Source organism: Pelophylax lessonae, assembly GCF_965119305.1.
Source record: "Pelophylax lessonae genome assembly, chromosome: 1".
Taxonomy (NCBI): Eukaryota; Metazoa; Chordata; class Amphibia; order Anura; family Ranidae; genus Pelophylax; species Pelophylax lessonae.
In genome coordinates, this window is record NC_138768.1 from 386,117,963 (window position 1) to 386,138,689 (window position 20,727).

Consider the following 20,727-nt stretch of genomic DNA (forward strand, 5'->3'; position numbering starts at 1 on the left):
GCAGACAGTGGGCTGAAGCCTGTTGTCGGCTGACGTTACAGGGCCGTTCCAGGCTTGTGCAAGATCACAACAATGAAGTTGGGATCCACCTACATGCCTGGACTGGCATCCGGATTAGCCTTTCAGCGAAACGCTGAGAGCCTGAGCCGGCCACTCCCTCCACCGCCCAGCATTCCAGTGAGTGAGGGGGGGTAGAGCAGACAGCGGTGACTGACAGTCACCAGCTCTCTGCTCAGGGAGCCCTGAGAGCCGAACGATCAGCGGTGTTTGATCGCCCGGCAGGAGACAGAGGCAGCATCATACCGATGTTGCATCCACCTAGGTAAGTAGGATTCTAAAAAAAATAACCCCCACACTTCTCTTAAAAAAAATATATATATTTCAATACCTTGTATACAAAGCAGCCAGCAAAATAAATGAAAGTGTTTTGAAACGTACCTTTATTTAAGATGCTTTTTCACATCTGTAAAGAGAAAAAATAATTGTGAGACATTTAGTACATAGAAATGAAAAGTAAACAACTTCACATACATCATACAATAACATAAAAATAAAGTTGTAACATTTCTGAAATCCTTTTTCAGTAAAGTCATTGCTCAGAATGCTACATACAAATAATACATCAACATTTTAAAATACCAGGGCACTAATGTCAAACTTCTAGAGTAGACTAATGGAACTGGAGAATTGTGGACATTCAGATTAGGATTTATACAATGAAAAATACATTAATGTTGGTTACAGCTCACTGTTCTGGCTAGAATACATCTATTTTTATTTTCTAGTCAGTAGTAACTGTATGATGTAATGCTGAACATTTACAAAAGCTAATAGCTATGTTCCATTATTCTATAAAGCATTGCAAAATGATTACTTTGAAGACTAGCAAAAATAATGCTATCGCTTAAAGTGAACCTGTGCCTAGGCTATGAACATTCAAATATTTATGTATTTTTGACAAGCAGCAAACGTGCTTTAAAGCAATCCCTAATGTCTGTAGCAGCAGACACCATGGGGAAATTTATCTTCAAAAGTCATTGACTGATTCACCTGCAGTGAATGTTTGGTAAATGTCATGTTTACTGCTTTCTAAATATGAAAGCAAATATTAAATGAATACATTTTACATCAATTTTGTCAGTTAATGACTTAGGAAATGGAATCTTTCTTGTATATTTTGATTCAACAAATGGGACAATCCAAAGAAAATAAAAAGAAATTAGTGAACACAAGCCACGCTATTCAAAGCAAATGCACTAACCATAGTCTCTGAACACACAAAAAAATCATAAGATACAACATGGCCTTTAAATTCAGCTATAACTTGTGGAAACGTGTTAATGCCAATCCACTCAAAAAATGCCTGTAGACAGAAAACTGGGAAAAAGTCGTTTGGCTTGGTTCTCAAGACCGCATACATCAGATATCATGGATAAAGACATCAGTTGAAGGTCTTGTTTAGCTTAGTGGTAGGGGTGTTAAATATGTGTGGTGTTCACATGCCGCAATCTTAATGTTTTGTGCCTGCAATAAAAATTATCCAACAAGTCAAGATTGGTGGGGGGTAAGCAAATAAGGAAGTGCCACAAATGCCCCACAACTGTATGGAATGCATGTTTGCTTGGAAAAAATGGGGTCAAAACCACCTGTCACCTCTGTCAAAAGCCTCCTCACCACCTGTTAATCACCTCTGAAATGAGATCTAAACACAGATTGCTTTCTAGGGGTGTGCTGCTTTTAGACACATGTCTAAACATAGCCTTAGCCATACTATTTCACTTATACCACTTTGATGCCTTACTGTGTGCCCTCCTAATTGCAATTTATCTGATCTCTCTTCATAACATTCTTGAGTATATGCCAATTGCTATAATAAAAACGGAGGCAGGGGACTTTGTGAAAATTAATATTTGTGTGATTCTCAAAACTTTTGGCCATGGCTGTACTGCTTTGTAAATACAGTGCCTTGTCCACTCTTGATGGTGTCTGGTGTGATAAAACACTTGTCTTTTGAGTATTATTTTTTTTTTATCTTACTGTTTTAATAAAGTTACATTGTTGCACTATGAACCTTTTTTGTTGTCTTTGCACTTTACCTAGTGGATCCATTAAGGAGTAATAAAGGAACCAGGAAGCTTTCCATCTCCCTGCCTATCTAGCATATTGTAATGAGAGGTGAGAAAAATCTGGTGAGTGATCCTAGGCCACTGAGAATGCACTTTTAAGGATATGAAGAACCAACACTTTATATGAGAGTTTTTGCACATTTCTGTTTTAAAAGGACACCAATATTGCTATGATTTTCTTTGATTCAATTCATTTTGTTATGCATCATTTTGTCATGCATTTGAAGTGTCCTCTAAAGAATATCAACATGGTAAACAATTTAGCCGACCCTTCAAAGTACCACAATGGATTTATTTGGGGTCCTAATTACAATTGCTTTTTTTTAATCTATAAATTATCCTTTCAATCTAAAACTAGAATTGTGTTGGTATTACACTTGAAATTACACTTTCTAAAGGTGACAAGCCTGTCTTACCAACATTTAGCTGTTGTTTCTTTGCAGATTGCTCATTTACTAGTATCTATATATTGTCCAGTCTTTAATGCCAGTAATATCCTAAGTATTTGAAAACCACTACATTCCTTGCCAGGATGCAGTAGAGATAAGTGCATATTTTCATGTAAGAAGTATGAAATACTAAGTTAGACACTGCATTACTGACATCAATAATAGTAAGCGTATAAAAGCAGCATAAAAACCTATTTCAAAATATACAGTACTGCACAGAAGAACTTTTCTAAAAGCTTATGAGAAGCAGTTTTTACATTATATATATGCTTATTCAGTTTGTCCGCACTGACCTCAATTGCAGTTTGAAACTATATCAGAGTTGATGTAGCTGGATATAAAATGAGCTTATAGTGTTCACTCGGCTCCCAGTGGAGAAACATTCTCTACACCATTGCCACAGAAAGCAGACATGATTTATGGCTGTAAATATTTTCTGTCTATTAAAAATCTACTTTAGATAGAGTCCTGATGAAGCACTTTTTCTATACCATCATAGTCACACTATAGCTAGCTTAAAAAGCATCCTCGTTTTCCCCTTGCATTGTGCAAGAGTTAGATTAAAATCAACAAACACAGTTACACCTATAAACATAAAGGAAAACTAGACATATGCATTATCTCTTTGATGGGCGAATTCATGCCCATGCTCACATGCATAAGAGATGTGTGATGTAACTAAAATTACTATCCTGATAATGGGGAACAGCTGATCATAACAGGCAGCTTTATGGGCTTCAAAGGCTATAAATATTATTTCTGAAGGCAAATTGATACAAAAATTTGGGGGAGATTTACTAAAACTGGTGCAGTCAGAAACTAGTGTAACTGTGCATGGTAGCCAATCAGCTTCTAACTTCAGCTTATTCAATTAAACTTTGGCAATAAAACCTGGAAGCCGATTGGTTTCTATGCAGAGTTGCAGTTTACAGTCGGCGTTGTAGTCTACAGTCTGAGTTGTAGTCTACAGTCAGGTGGAGGTAAAAACTGGATTGAGAATTTAGGCAAACATAGGTCAAAAGCCAGATATGACTGTCATTTATTGTTAGGGTCTATATCAGGTTTTAGAGACAAAATAAATACATCCAAAAGAAAAAGATGGACCTTCTACCCAGCCACAGACCAAAGAGATGAGTGAGCACTCAATGTCAGCTGTTTTTGATAAAGTAGCTACTCTTTGTGATAACCTATTGGTATTTGACTTTATGTGATTGTCCCTAGGATATAGAGCTCGGCAGATCCTTTCTAGTAACCATAGCAGGCAAAGGTAACAGGCCCAAGAATGCAGCAATGACACACAAGCAGACTTTGGACTATATGAAACACTGATAAGGAAGTGAAAGACAAATATGGAGACACACCAAAAATGCTAAAGGTAAACATGATGCAGACAAAGCAGACAAACATAAGTCCGACACAACAAAAAGAAGCAACAGCACTAATGAACAAGATGACAGGCAAAAAAATCAAAACAGGGACACAAATCTGACAAGTGCCTCAGACAGACAAGACAAGCAACATAGCAACAATAACAAAACTAGTGACAGACAGGGACGTTGATACATCTAAGACAGGAGCAGAAGGCAGAACAACAAGCCAATGGTGACTGATGACGCCTTAACACAGCAGAACTTCAGGGTAATAAACGTAATGCTCCAGCAAACCCCACAGGCATAAACACCCACAGCCTTCCTGGGAGATCAGAGGGAGAGTAGAGGATAGATAAGTGACAACTAAAGAAATGATGTTAGGATCAGAGCTAATGTGCAGGTACTAAAAGTTTTGGGTTTGTACCATGCAGGTCTTGGCAGTTACAACCTGTAAATATTATAAAAGATAAAAATGTCTTCAAGGGGTGCTACAACATATCAGGCCGCAGTGTGGAAAAATGATCTGCTTTTCCCTAAAACAATACATCAGACACTACAATATCATTGGACTTTAAAATATAAACTGTAATTTTTCAGGATGGGTACAAAACAGAGTAAATGCTGAGAACACAAATTGTTTTTGTTTTTTTCAATAGACACATGGATAAATGCGGCCTAGTGCTTTCTCATTGTCTTCTATTTCATGGCATTGAGGGACTATTCAATTATTCAAATACTATTGTTTTGTTTTTATATGCTAAGCATGTATCACATTAAATTATATATTATTATCTTGAAATTCCTATACCAAAGATAACACATGCAGATGGACAGGGTGGCATGCCAACTTTTTAGCCAGTCTTCCAGCTCTTCACGCTCTACTGTTGTCTAAATTAAGCAATACTTGACATATAATTTGAAAATGCCAATTGGTTTATTGCCTTGCCACCCACTGATATACATGATGCAGACACAAGCAACACAAAGACATGATGATGTTTGCTCTGACTACAGGTTTAACTCCATATCTGATAAACTGTTCAGTTTTATGTGACAAACAGAAAACAATGAGAAAACTATCTTTAGACTCAGTTTATTCAGTGGTTGATATAAAAATGCTTGTAGGGCATTTCTTCGAAATATATATATATTTTTTTTAAATTAAGTTACATGCTGCAGTTGATGAAAACTTTAAGTTTAAAGAAACCAGAAAAAAAAAACACTTGCTATATATTAATATTCTGTCATACTTACAGATGCATACAAGCCTAGTTAGCAACCTTAAAGTGAGAATAAAAAAAGCGTCATATTTCACAGTTTGTGTATAAATAGATATCGTGATGCAGAATAATTAAGTATTTAAAGATGTGCGAGTTCACAAGTGCAGAAAATGATAACGTCTTAGTCACTGTGATGTTCACATGTTTTTGATTAATCAAAACTTTAAAAGTTTGAAAGGGAACTTTGAAAAGTGAGAGCACTGCAGCTTATCATGCTTTTAGTGTGCATGTGTAAGTAAAATGACAAAGATTGTATCTCTTTGATGGTTTGGCAATAGCAATATGTTTACTCTGAATCTGTCCTTGGGTTTAACTTTATTTTATTGTGTCCAATCCCATTTTTTACATTGAAAAATGCAAATCATGAAAGTGGCATACCTAAAGATTACACTGAGTCATCTGATTGGAAGACACTAGGGCCCCATTCTGATAATTTCAACCTCTGCCCCCCACCCCCCCCTCCCAAGCTACTAATATGGAGCAGTTACTCCCGTGACAAAATTATAAACCTAAATCAAGTACTGTTCATGAGAGATGTACATCGCTGACTGATATTGCTTGTTTCTACTTGGCACTGTCCTCTTTAACAAAGTGTTTGCCTTTCCACCTTAGAGTATTAGCATTACGATTTTATTATTTTATGTTATTTTATACCATATTATATGATATTATATATTTACCACTTGCTGGCCATCCTATAGTACTTTTACTGCTACAGGGCGGTGGCTGTGGGCAGAATTATGTATATATACATGATTCTACATTTCCGCTTGCAGGGGGCAAGCTCTCCATGGGCAGGCCGCTTCTGCTGTATTAATTCACAGCACAAATGAATCTGCAGGTCCCAGGGACTCAATGTGCTCTGGCACTCGACAATTGCCATTAAAACACAGAGAACTGAGATATAACCATGCAAACAAGACATACTGTATCTCAGTTCTGACGGGGAGGGAAGGGACAATCCTGTGTTCCTGCAAAGAAGACACTAGGACCAGTCTCTTCCCCTAGTGAAAGCAGCACACTGTATACACAAAAACACTGGCTAGGCACACAGTTAGCCTTTTGATTGCCCTAGATGTTCAAACACTTCCCATCTAGTGTCATTAGTACAGTGACAGTGCATATTTTTAGCACTGATCACTGTATTAGTGTCACTGGTTCCCGCAAAGTGATAAAGTGTCAGCTAGTGTCAGAATGTCTGCCGCAATATTGCATTCTTGCTATAAGTCACTGATCGCCGCCATTACTAGTATAAAAAAATCCAGAAATATATCCCATAGTTTGTAGACGCTATAACTAATTTCACCTAAACCAATTAATATCCCCTTTTGGAATTTTTTACCAAAAACATGCAGCAGAATACATATTGGCCTAAATTTATAAAGAAACTAATTTTTTTTTAATGTTTTTATTGGATATGTTATATAGCAGTAAAAAATATTATTTTTTTTTCAATATTGTCAGTCCTTTTCTGTTTATAGCGCAAAAAATAAAAAACACAGTGGTGATCAAATACCACGAAAAGAAACCTCTATTTCTTGGGGGAAAAATTAGATAAATGAGTACAGTGTCGCAATACCGCACAATTGTCAGTTTTAGTAACACAGGGCCAAGTCAGAAAAAATAGCCTGGTCAATAAGAAGGGTAAATCTTCTGGAGGTCAAGTGGTTAACCTGCTTTAGAAGATTACAGGTTGGAGTCTGGGATGTGCACTGTCGATTATGATATGCTGGCTGGGCTTCTTTTGCAGCTTTTGGTAGACTCTTTCTGTGGCCTGAATCTCCCAAATGAGTATCCCAGGTCCTAGTTGGCTTAGAATATGAACTGAACACCTGTCACTTCTCCCTGGTGAAACTCTTAAGCCCCGTGAGCACTATAAGTTTTTTCTGTTCAACCCTGTAGGTTGTACAATAAAAAAAATCTTTCAGCTCTGGTCAGAGAATCTGTACTAATGATCCAACGTTAGTACAGCGATCTCCACTGATGAGCTGTTGTGTTCTGACAGGGGTTGCCCCCGCCAAAACAATCCGATCACCGCTTTCCACCATTGGCTAAGAACGCTGATCGGGAGCCAGTCAGCTGCTGGTTTTCCAGCATGCTCATCTGACAGAAGCCAGCTAAACTGTTGATGTCAGCCAGCATTTGGCCCATGTGTATGGGCTTTTAATGTAGTCAGGTTTGGAGGCAATAAAGGGGGTTGAGTCTATGACACATAAGTGCACAAGCTGTAAAAAGCCTATTATTGGGTTCACTGTGCATTATTTTTTGTTTATCACTTGTACAGGCTCCTCTACTCTACTGACATTTTCTACTGTGCTTTCTCTGCACACTGTGAGGTTCTCTCAGTGTGCATTAGAAGCTGCTGCAGCAAGGCAGGTAGAACCTGCCTCATTTCATGACTGGAGATTGTCCAGCATCACCTGGTGCTTTCCTCCCCAGCCTTAGTGTGCCTGACCCACCCCTTTCACTCATTGAATTTCAATTGACTCCATAATGGAGGTTCAACATCACATGTTGGTAATTTTGCTCTAACTGACGAAGACAGAACAGCACTTACAAGTTTACCTGAAAACATATACTATCATTTTCAAACAATAACAAAATACAACAGCAACAATCTCTTTCCCTTTGCTTTTTATATTTGGGCTAATACATCTATTATTGCTTTACCTGAAGTACAAATCAGTGGGATTAGAGGTCAACAAAAGGGCTTGTGCCTAGCAAACTCAGTGCAGTTTTTATCCTTGGCATGATAAAATATTTCATTTACTTTACAATATACAGAACTCAGACTTCATTACTCTGAAAGTTTCCTTAACGTATAGTTTAGTGGAGGTTGGAGGTTAGAACTCCAGTTCAGGTTTTATTGCTGAAGTTCTGAAGAAAATGTCTCATTGGCTTTGTTGTCTGCAGTAAGGAAGATTTCTTCTGGGGAATTGGAGTGGGCACTGTGTTAGGGTTGTATTTCTTCGGTGATCACTGTTTATACCCTTGGGGGAAGGTTACAATCTAGTGACTCTCCAAGTAAAGGGTACACTACAGAATTTTATTTATTTATTTATTTTACTCAATCTTTATTAGAATTATAGACCAATGGAAGTTACAAACTGTATAAAGAAATAGAGAAAAAAGAACAGAAAAAAAACACATTATCAGTGACATTCCTGAGAGGTAATACAGTATACTCCAATCCCAGTGGACGCCTGTTGCGGAGAAACGTGCGTCAGGTGGAGTAGCCATATCGTCACTCTTCGCGGTCTGCACACATTTGTAAAACGCTGGATTTTCTCATCTTTTATGTAAGTGGGAACTTTTATCTACAATAAATACTTTTAAAGGGTAATGCACCATCTAGCCTTTATTTCATCCACATGCCAATCGATACTATATGGAATATACCGAAGATTCATAGGAGACAGGGGGGAATACATGCCATTTGCATCACCGTATTTGAAAGATCCTGTACTATTATTGTGTCCTGACCAAGCGATTGTTTTGAAGGGTCTCTTTTTGTGCAAAAATTTCCCTTAAATCGGGTGATTCTCTCTGCTATGTATGCTGATCATAAAGCCGTTCTCTGGTAAGCAGCCACCTGTCCTTAGTGTGTGGACACCTGGGGTTGCATGCAGCACCGCATATTGCTTGGAGTGTGCAGTCGACAAGGTTTATAGATCAGTGTTGCCACAAGATTAAATTCAACAAGGACTCCAAGACTGTTTTTTAAATATAATTTTTTTGGCAATTTTTTTATGAATTCTGACACTTTTTAATAATATGGTATTCACTGGTGTACAAGCACTTTAGCACTTAGCACTTTTTTTTTTACATTTGCACAAAGTCTGATCATTGATGCACTAATACATTTCATTTTATTTATTTCTATTTATTATTTTTTATTATAATTGAATGTTTTTGCATTCCTTACTTTGATTCTTCAATCATATGTTTAAACTGTGAACATCTTTTGGAGCGCACTAGCACTTATACACTCTAATACAGTATATTAACAGATATGCTTTATCACAATCAATGGGATATATGCAGAGTAAGGGCAAAGGGTATATAAGCAAAATGAGGCATATAATAATAAGTTAGAGGTAATGGGTTAGTTTGCACTAAAGTCAACGGTCAGCTGGGCATGGATGCAAAACTCTACTGTAAGGGAGTCTGATTTGGTAGTAGGAAAAAATAAATCATGTAAGATGAATAGAACTTCTAGGGTCTTGTAGCCAAGGTTGCCATGTAGCAAATAATTTGGGTAGTTTTAGATAGGCCTTGGAATAGGCATATTCAAGTTGGCAGTTTCCATTCAATATAGAAATGTCTTCTTATATCAGGGATCCTCAAACTATGGTCCTCCAGCTGTTGCGGAACTACACATCCCATGAGGCATTGCAAAACTCTAACATTCACAGACATGACTAGGCATGATGGGAATTGTAGTTCCTGAACAACTGGAGGGCCATAGTTTGAAGACCCCTGTCTTATATGGTAGGTGGGAGTACAGACTTCCTCTTTCTGGCAATAGCTAGGCGTATCGCTATGAATATATGGGTAATGATAATGTTTATTGTGGAGGGCCAGAGTTGAGAATCCATACAAAGCATTACTTGTGGGGTAAGAGAGAAGACAGAGTTAGTAACAGGGGTTATACGTGTAGCTGTATCAGTCAATCAGTCAATATCAGTCAATATCAGCTGTATCAATCAATAATTTGGTTTAGGTGGGGCAACTACAGAATTCTTTTTATTACTGTGCATGTGTTATTTTTTTTATTGCTGACAGTGCACCCCTCTGTTCATTCTGGTGACCATTGTCACCAGAACAGAAAGCAATCAAAAATCAAACAATTTGCAGTTTTCTATTGAACAGCAATAGAAGAAAAATCTTACAATGGGGATACCTGTGTCTGTGATGTGTCTATGAGTGGATTTCTTCTCACCTTAAAGATATTTTCTCTCACTTCCTGATTTTTTAAATAAATAAGAAAAAAATTAAATAAGCAGGGTTTTACCTCTATCATACCTCATGCCAAAAAAAAAAACAAAAACGTTAACTTTAGATATACTTCAAAGATGAACTTCCACCAGTTATAAAGATTAATGCAGCTTTGCATTTAATAATAAATCATTTTTGAACGCAGCTAGTGTAATCACCTAAATTAAACAAGGATAAAGTGGAGTACCCTGCACAGCAGCACTCTGGGAAAGGAAAGGATAATGCTAGAAGCTAATCAAATGTGCTGCAGTTCAATGACAAGGGACTGGCTGACTGAGGATGAGCTGGTTCAGTCCAAACCTAGGTTTAAACCAAACTTTGGGTGTTCAGACTGAAGCCAAAACATTTGCCCACCTTCTATATATGACAGCTTCCTTCTGTCACTGGTTATTAGGAAGCTGTGCTTGCTTGCACCCACTGTGTCCCTAGGAACTACTGATGGAATCCCTACCACATAAGCAAGGGGCAGGAATAGCAGTGACATCATTGCCTAAATATGGCCACTGGCCATATTTGGACAATTTAATTACACAAATATGGGTGTGGTTATAGTGGTACTATCAGAATTATTTTCATGCATTGATCGGGTCATCTTTTTCTTGTCGTCAGGCATCGTTATTGAGGATGGATTTACAAGATTTTTTGAGAATAAGTAGGGGTACTATTATGTACCCCATTCTCATTCACATAACAGGGTGGTATCTTGGGGCCCCATTATTGTTAAAGCCACCCTTGGCCAGGGTTGTGAGCGAGAAGCTCTTGTAATCATCAACATGATGACAAGATGATTTGCCAAGAAAACACCTATGTTGAGAGCATGTGGCCTGGTATGGTACAGGATGAGGGGCCCCATGCATGTCCTCCCCTTTTCCTGGCAAGCCAGGCTGCATGCTTGGATAAAGGGTCTGGTATGAATTTTAAAGGGGACCTCACATCATTTTGGGTGGCTACATGGGGACCCCCTTAAAAATCAGACCAGATTTAAAAGGTGCTACAGCAAAACTGACGTTTACAAGAACAAAAATTAATAACATTTAAATTGCCAGCAGACTAAATTTCATTGCTAGCCATATGAAAAACAGTTCCCCCTCCCCCCCCCCTCCCCAAGGCCACACAAAATACATAGCAGACCCTTGCAGGGTTCTGTGTGCTTTTTTGATTTTTTTCTATAACAAAGAAGTGGGCAATGGAAAGTAATTTGCTAGTGATTTTAAAGCGGAGTTTCGGGCACAGATGTCATTTTTTAATGAACATACCCCCGGGACAGTCAGGGCTAGCACATTCCACAATGGCTAGCATCTGATCTGTCCCGGTTCGCACTTACCTTTTAGAAGAAATACTTACTTATAAAATTTCTTCCACAGCGTTTCCATCTCTCTTGTGGGCAGCTGAAGCCGGCGCGGTCCTCTTCTGCGTCTTCTTCTCCCAGAATGCGCCGCACCGGCCCCTCTCGTCACTTCCGGTGCGGCGCCGCATTCCTAAACAGCTTCTGGGCATGCCCAGAAGCTGTTTAGCAGGGGAATGCGGCGTCGCCCGGAAGTGACGAGCGGGGCCGGTGCCGTCGCATTGATTCCTGGGAGCGATGACGTTTAGCTCCCAGGAATCATCGCAGCGCAGGAAGTGACAGCGGAGCCGCGGCGCTGAGGGAGGAAGTACCCTGAGGTGAGTATTTACGATCGTCAATTACAAGGTGAGTTTTTAAAAAAAAAAAATCTAACTATCCAATTCCTTTTCAGGTTAGGCTGAACTAGCGGACGGGCACAAAAAAAATATCGTTTTTGTGCCCGGAACTCCGCTTTAAACACGTTTCCAGTGTTGCTGCAGCACATTCTGTACATTCCAGAGATGTGCCCCCTAGACATGCTATTTAATCACTTCAATACCAGGTACAATGACAATTGTGTTTTCATGCAACATTGTATCCACAAGGCATTTTTATATTTATATATATATATATATATATATATATATATATATATATATATATATATATTGTTTTAGACAGATTGAAACAAACAAAAAAGGACCGCAAAATTCTTACTTTCTGTTATAAAATTTTGTAGATCAGTGATTTTTCTTCTTCACTGATGTGCACTGATGGGCACTGATGTGCACTGATAGGCACTGATGAAGCTGCTGATGAGGCAGCACTGATGGGCACTGATGAGGATGCAATGATGAGGCTGCACTTACAGTATGAGGCTGCACTGATAGGCGGCACTGATGGGAACTGATAAACTGCACTGATAGGCACTGATAAGCTGCATTGATGTGCACTGATGGAGCTGCACTGACAATCAGGGCACTCATTATCAGTGCCCTGATTATCAGTGTAAACAATGTACTCACGGTGCCCTGTCAGACTTGGTAGTGAACAAGCACGTAGCAGTCGTGTGAAAAGTGTCTACTGTCCTACCCTGCTTTACCTTGTACCACTTATGTGAATAAAGGAACTTTTCTTAATTGGATTCCGTGGTGGTGTGCAACCATTTTCTTCTTTCATGCTTCTCCTGGTGGCAAGCTGAGGTTCAGCACCCACCTTGAATCGTGGACTTCGACGAGCCTGACCGGTGTTATCTATCTTCATTGCCCTTTCAGACTTGCCGGTAATCGACCCTCCTTTCCTCACAAAGAGACAGCATGTGAGGAAAGGAATACTGATAACCAGCACGTTAGTTTACATGTGACCAGCTGTGATTGGGCACATCTGATCACATGCTAAAGGGCTACTGTAATTGGCCCTTTACCACGATCTGTGATCAACTGTGTCCAAAGGATACAGCAATCACAGAGCATGCCCATTGCTCATGCCCCAGAACTGGAGTGCCGCACTGTAGCCATATTTCAGCTATAGTGTGATAAGGAAACGGTTAAAGGAATTTGGCATTTTTAATGTTCTACTTTAAGCTGTTAAAAAATCCCTGTTCCTGGACAAATGTAAATTATTTATTTATTTATTTGTAATGCAATGTTTCCCAGGGCAGTGCCGGCCCCTATTCTATTTTTTATTGACACCACCTTACCTTTTAGCCCGGAATATGGCCATTTGTACTTTAGCAGATTTGGCCACTATTGATTTCAATAAGGTTCAGGATTGGCATCCAAACTTCTTTGAAGTCCACAGAACCCTACCTGAACCAAAGGCAGGGCAATTTGTCTCATCCCTACTGCTAACAAGAATTAGGATCAGACTGAGCAGAGGGATAGTCTTTAATCTCATCAGTGTAAAGCTTCTTCAGTGTCCAGTCATCAGGCTGGGGCCAGGATGTAATACCTAGTTCTATTACATAACTGCAGCAAAGAAAAGTACATTTGCAAGCCTGACTTTGCTACCAGGCACGATTGTATAAATCTCAGAACCATATTATTGTGATAATTATTATTACTATTATCACATATTATTTTTGTTGTTGTTTTTATTATTTTTAATATTTGCTTTGTTTTTTTAGCAAAGTCTTAATAGACTGCTAACACTTTGCAGACACTGGCATTTCAACATACGGTGGGTTTACTTGGCATCTGTGTTCTCTGTGGTTAGTGGGTTATGCTTTACAATAGCTTAACACTAGGATTAATGATTGATTATTCTGTTAGTTAGCCCTTAGAGAACGCACCTAGTGTGAACTCAGCATTTAATAATGACTCGCAAAGACATTATTGAATCCCAATATTCCCAAGCACGAGTCTTCTGACTCAGGTTTAAGAGCCTGTATTAAATCCCTATGTTATTGTCTTTCTTAATATATATTTCTTAATATATATATATATATATGCATTCTGCATATATTAGCTATCATTGCAGGTTTTAATCCATCTTTTTAAGCATAGACTAAATAAGGCCCACTCTGCTTTATAATAAAAATCTTTAAATCTTTACTTATAGCACAATTTAGATGTCTGTCTGTTTACTATCTGAGATGGCAGGTGATCCATCCACAGTAACAAGGCACACCAGCTTTTCTCATGATAAAGGATAGCTTAGTTGTGGCAGTGTTGCAATGAACATGGCCATGCACACTTCATGTGGTAATCAAGTAATAGAGCAAGTAATAAGTAGTCATTTTACTTACTACCAATTTACTTTAATGACTTCTACTAGGTATACCATGATCTGAATAAAATAAACCTTCAAAGACACATGAACATGAACACACCAGTGGTCAGGATTCCAATAATTCTAGAATTAACAAATAGTTGTTTATCCGTATAAATGCATTTGTGGTTCATTGAGGGAACCATGAATGCCAACATGCACTGTGACATACTGAAGCAGAGCATCATCCCCTCCCTCCGGAGATTGGGCTGCAGAGCAGTATTCCAACATGATAACGACCCCAAACACACCTCCAAGACGACCACTGCCTTGCTAAAGAAGCTGAGGGTAAAGGTGATGGACTGGCCAAGCATGTCTCCAGACCTAAACCCTATTGAGCATCTGTGGGACATCCTGAAACGGAAGGTGGAAGAGTGCAAGGTCTCTAACATCCACCAGCTCTGTGATGTCATGAGGAGTGGAAGAGGACTCCAGTGGCAACCTGTGAAGCTCTGGTGAACTCCATGCCCAAGAGGGTTAAGACAGTGCTGGAAAGTAGTGGTGGCCACACAAAATATTGACAATTTGGGCCCAATTTGGACATTTTCACTTAGGAGTGTACCAACTTTTGTTGCCAGTGGTTTAGACATTAATGGCTGTGTGTTGAGTTATTTTGAGGGGGCAGCAAATTTACACTGTAATACAAGCTGTACACTCACTACTTTACATTGTAGCAAAGTGTCATTTCTTCAGTGATGTCACATGAAAAGATATAATAAAATATTTACAAAAATGTGAGGGGTGTACTTAATTTGTGAGATACTGTATAAGTAAATATATGTACCATTTCAACATAATCTAATTGAGGCTAAAATTCTGACAAAAGACCGATCAGTTGCTATAGGTTAGAACCAGTTATCACTCTTTTGTAACTTCCTTTCAGTGACTACAACATATTTTGAACCTTAAACCTTGTAAGTCACAAAGCATCATATTGCCATTATGACTGATTTTATTCTAAAAAAGCATACACCCATTCACAGGAAAACCTATTTTATATTCCAAAGTAAATGTATATCTGTAACTGTATTTTTTCTTTTTTTTCTTTTACCCTTCTGGATGATATTTAATCAAACAAAAAAACACATTTTTTACCATCTAATTTTAATCATGAGCACATTTCTGGCATGCTGCTATGCACATTAGTCATAGGAAAACATTTTTGGAAAATAAAATAGTAATTTATGTCTCGTAAACATTTCTACTGCTAATTACCAAGAGATGTTATTCACAGCCTAATGTCTGTCTATTTGAATCTTGCGTTCAGAAACAGGTGTTCTATTAGACGCCATCCATAACAGTCGGCTGAAAAATTTATTTAATAACAAAAAAGTATACATTGAATATTCAGTTAAAATACTATTTAATCTATTAAATTATTATCTGAAAATAGGAATTAAATACAGGAAAACAAATAATTAGTCTTTAGGTATAAAGCTAAATGTTAAACATGGTTAATTAAAAAAAAAAAAAAAGAATAATCACGAGAAATTTCTTCAAAATGAATCTTAAAACCACACTAGTACAACTTACTGGTAAAATAATCATGTATCTAAAATTGGTAGGCAACTGTGAACCTGATACCTATATTAACCAATAGTGAGGATCTTCATTTAAGAACACCCACACTTTTGGCTAAATACCAACATCCTGGTGGACAGCCAACTAGAGTTTACTATTTGTCATTTATGAAAGCAGTAAAGGATGTTCACTTAGCAAAGTAAATGTTCACCCTGCACTGTATATGTTCATTTAGATTTAGGAAATGCGTTGAGCATGTGTTAATTTTGAATTCAAAATCAAGTTTTGCTCTTCTCCCTCTTAAATAATGACCAGCAGTGATTAATTCAAGAACAGATATGCTAGCCAATAAAACGTATCTAATTGGACTGACGGCCATTTTAAAATCACTGTTTAGTTTGATTTAGAACTGTTGGGCTGATGTACTAAAGGAGTTAAGTGAAAAAAATTGTGTGAATATTAACTTCAGCTATCCAATCTTGTTAGAAGCATCTGCATGTGGCTGGCTATTCAAAAAGAGCAGAAATTTACTTTTCACCTAATTTAATAATTAAAGTCAACACTCACACTTTTTGAGTGAAAATTCTCAACTCATTTAATAAATCAGCCACTGTGTATGTTTTTTTCTGTAAAGTAATCATTCATTGAGCTTAAATTTAAATACCCAAGGGTAACAAAAATGAAAATAGGGCTTGTGAAGACAGCTACATTTTAATTGTTATGCTAAGTGAACGCTAAGTAAACATTTGCTTAAAAAAGTACAGTTTGCTTAGTGAACAGTCTCTATTCTTTCAGTAAAACACCCTATTCTGCCCGCCTTTTGCAATAAGCCAACATCCTATAGGCTACTATTGTTTGAAGTTTGTTAAGGTAATCATCAAAAAACAAACCTATTCACATCATCCTCTGCATTCAGCTTAGTTTATCTTTTATGCTAGTCTTACTGTTTTACATATGTTTTTAATGATGACAATTTTCCATGTTTCACATGCATATATAACCATAATTTAGACAGAATATCCATGTACACAAATGTGGGGTCCTAGATTTTAGATTGGTGTAATATATATATATATATATATATATATATATATATATATATATATATATATATATATTTTTTTTTTTTTTTTTTATACAGTATCTCACAAAAGTAAGTACACCCCTCACATTTTTGTAAATATTTTATTATATCTTTTCATGTGAAAACACTGAAGAAATGACACTGCTACAGTGTAAATTAGTGAGTGTACAGCTTGTATAACAGTGTAAATTTGCTGTCCCCTCAAAATAACTCAACACACAGGCATTAATGTCTAAACCACTGGCAACAAAAGTGAGTACACCCCTAAGTGAAAATGTTCAAATTGGACCCAAAATGTCAATATTTTGTGTGGCCACCATTATTTTCCAACACTGCCTTAACCCTCTTGGGCATGGAGTACACCAGAGCTTCACAGATTGCCACTGGAGTCCTCTTCCACTCCTCCACAATGACATCATGAAGCTTGTGGATGTTAGAGACCTTGCGCTCCTCCTTCAGTTTGAGGAAGCCCAACAGATACTCAATAGGCTTTAGATCTGGAGACATGCTTGGCCAGTCCATCACCTTTACTCTTAGCTTCTTTAGCAAGGCAGTGGTTGTCTTGGAGGTGTGTTTGGGGTCGTTATCATGTTGGAATACTGGCCTGTGGCCCAGTCTCTGAAGGGAGGGAATTATGCTCTGCTTCAGTATGTCAAAGTACATGTTGGTATTCATGGTTCCCTCAATGAACTGTTGCTCCTCAGTGCTGGCAGCACTCATGCAGCCCCACCCCAGACCATTACACTCCAACCACCATGCTTGAATGTAGGCAAGACACACTTGTCTTTGTACGCCTCACCTGGATGCCGCAACACGCGCTTGACACTATCTGAACCAAATAAGTTTATCTTGGTCTCATCAGACCACAAGACATGGTTCCAGTAATCCATGTCCTTAGTCTGCTTGTCTTCAGCAAACTGTTTGCGGGCTTTATTGTGCATTATCTTCAGAAGAGGCTTCCTTCTGGGACAATAGCCATGCAGACCAATTTGATGCAGTGTGCAGCGTATGGTCTGAGCATTGACAGGCTGCCCCCCACCCCTTCAACCTCTGTAGAAATGCTGGCAGCACTCATACATCTATTTCTCAAAGACAACTTCTGGATAGGATGCTGAGCATGATCACTCAACTTCTTTGGTCGACCATGGCGAGGCATGTTCTGAGTGTTAAACCACTGTATGTCTTGGCCACCCTGCTGCAGCTCAATTTCAGGATCTTGGCAATCTTTATGTAGAGCAACAATTTTTTTTTTTTCCGATCCTCAGAGAGTTCTTTGCCATGAGGTGCCATGTTGAACTTCCAGTGACCAGTATGAGAGAGTGAGAGCGATAACACCAAATTTAACACACCTGCTCCCCATTCACACATGTGACTTTATAACACTAATGAGTCACATGACACTGGGGGAGGTAAAATGGCTAATTGGGCACAAATTTGAACATTTTCACTTAGGGGTGTACTCACCTTTGTTGCCAGCGGTTTACACATTAATGGCTGTGTGTTGAGTTATTTTGAGGGGACAGCAAATGTACACTGTTATACAAGCTGTATACTCACTACTTTACATTGTAACAAAGTGTAATTTCTTCAGTGTTGTCACATAAAAAGATATAATAAAATATTTACAAAAATGTGAGGATTGTACTAACTTTTTTAAGATACTGTATATATATATATATATATATATATATATATATATACAGTGGGTACGGAAAGTATTCAGACCCCCTTAAATTTTTCACTCTTTGTTATATTGCAGCCATTTGCTAAAATCATTTAGGTTCATTCTTCTTCCTCATGAATGTACACATAGCACCCCATACTGACAGAAAAACACAGAATTGTTGACATTGTTGCAGATTTATTAAAAAAGAAAAACTGAAATATCACATGGTCCTAAGTATTCAGACCCTTTGCTCAGTATTTAGTAGAAGCCCCCTTTTGATCTAATACAGCCAGGAGTCTTTTTGGGAAAGATGCAACAAGTCTTTCACACCTGGATTTGGGGATCCTCTGCCATTCCTCCTTGCAGATCCTCTCCAGTTCTGTCAGGTTGGATGGTAAATGTTGGTGGACAGCCATTTTTAGGTCTCTCCAGAGATGCTCAATTGGGTTTAAGTCAGGGCTCTGGCTGGGCCATTCAAGAACAGTCACGGAGTTGTTGTGAAGCCACTCCTTCGTTATTTTAGCTGTGTGCTTAGGGTCATTGTCTTGTTGGAAGGTAAACCTTCGGCCCAGTCTGAGGTCCAGAGCACTCTGGAGAAGGTTTTTGTCCAGGATAACCCTGTACTTGGCCGCATTCATCTTTCCCTCGATTGCAACCAGTCGTCCTGTCCCTGCAGCTGAAAAACACCCCCACAGCATGATGCTGCCACCACCATGCTTCACTGTTGGGACTGTATTGGACAGGTGATGAGCAGTGCCTGGTTTTCTCCACACATACCGCTTAGAATTAAGGCCAAAAAGTTCTATTTTGGTCTCATCAGACCAGAGAATCTTATTTCTCACCATCTTGGAGTCCTTCAGGTGTTTTTTAGCAAACTCCATGCGGGCTTTCAAGTGTCTTACACTGAGGAGAGGCTTCCGTCGGGCCACTCTGCCATAAAGCCCCGACTGGTGGAGGGCTGCAGTGATGGTTGACTTTCTACAACTTTCTCCCATCTCCTGACTGCATCTCTGGAGCTCAGCCACAGTGATCTTTGGGTTCTTCTTTACCTCTCTCACCAAGGCTCTTCTCCCCTGATAGCTCAGTTTGGCCGGACGGCCAGCTCTAGGAAGGGTTCTGGTCGTCCCAAACGTCTTCCATTTGAGGATTATGGAGGCCACTGTGCTCTTAGGAACCTTAAGTGCAGCAGAAATCTTTTTGTAACCTTGGCCAGATCTGTGCCTTGCCACAATTCTGTCTCTGAGCTCTTCAGGCAGTTCCTTTGACCTCATGATTCTCATTTGCTCTGACATGCATTGTGATCTGGAAGATCTTATATAGACAGGTGTGTGGCTTTCCTAATCAAGTCCAATCAGTATAATCAAACACAGCTGGACTCAAATGAAGGTGTAGAACCATCTCAAGGATGATCAGAAGAAATGGAAAGCACCTGAGTTAAATATATGAGTGTCACAGCAAAGGGTCTGAATACTTAGGACCATGTGATATTTCAGTTTTTCTTTTTTAATAAATCTGCAACAATGTCAACAATTCTGTGTTTTTCTGTCAGTATGGGGTGCTATGTGTACATTCATGAGGAAGAAGAATGAACTTAAATGATTTTAGCAAATGGCTGCAATATAACAAAGAGTGAAACATTTAAGGGGGTCTGAATACTTTCCGTACCCACTGTATATCATTGGGCTAAAAGCTTAGAAAATTATTATAGCAGAGTACTTGTTTATTCTCTATGCTCAGATGCAGTTGCAGCCCTTTTAACTCCTTTTTCCACAAGTTCTTGGGTTTCCCCACACCAAGGGAAAAGACATTTCTTTGGTTCCCTCCCTCCAAAGCTTTGAAAGCCCAAACCAGAGGAGGCAGAGGTAGCTGGGCAAGTCATTTGCAGCCAGGTTAAAATTGGGAGAGAACTAAAGAAACGTATCTTCCACTGTCAGAGCCAGCGTGAGAACAGCTGGGCAGGAGCCTAAGAGCACAAATTTTCTTTGGAAGATCCAATTGTCTGAGTTCCAAGATGTTTGTTAAGACTGGCCATGAGGGAAGCAAGTAAAACATCAGAGCTTCAACTTGTGGAAAAAGTGCTAGTCCCATAAAAGGTCACACACCATCAAGGAAAACTAAAAACACCTTAAAAAGTCTTCCA

At 38.7% G+C, this 20,727-nt stretch overlaps 1 long non-coding RNA gene across 1 annotated transcript in view; it reads right to left on the reverse strand.

Annotated features, from left to right (window-relative positions):
• Window positions 1-437: 437 nt before the first annotated feature.
• LOC309545120 overlaps window positions 438-20,727 on the reverse strand; it is a 316,091-nt gene continuing 295,801 nt past the window's right edge. The window contains exon 3 of the long non-coding RNA XR_014224875.1: window positions 438-463. This is a non-coding gene — a long non-coding RNA (uncharacterized lncRNA). The remainder of the gene's footprint in view (window positions 464-20,727) is intronic.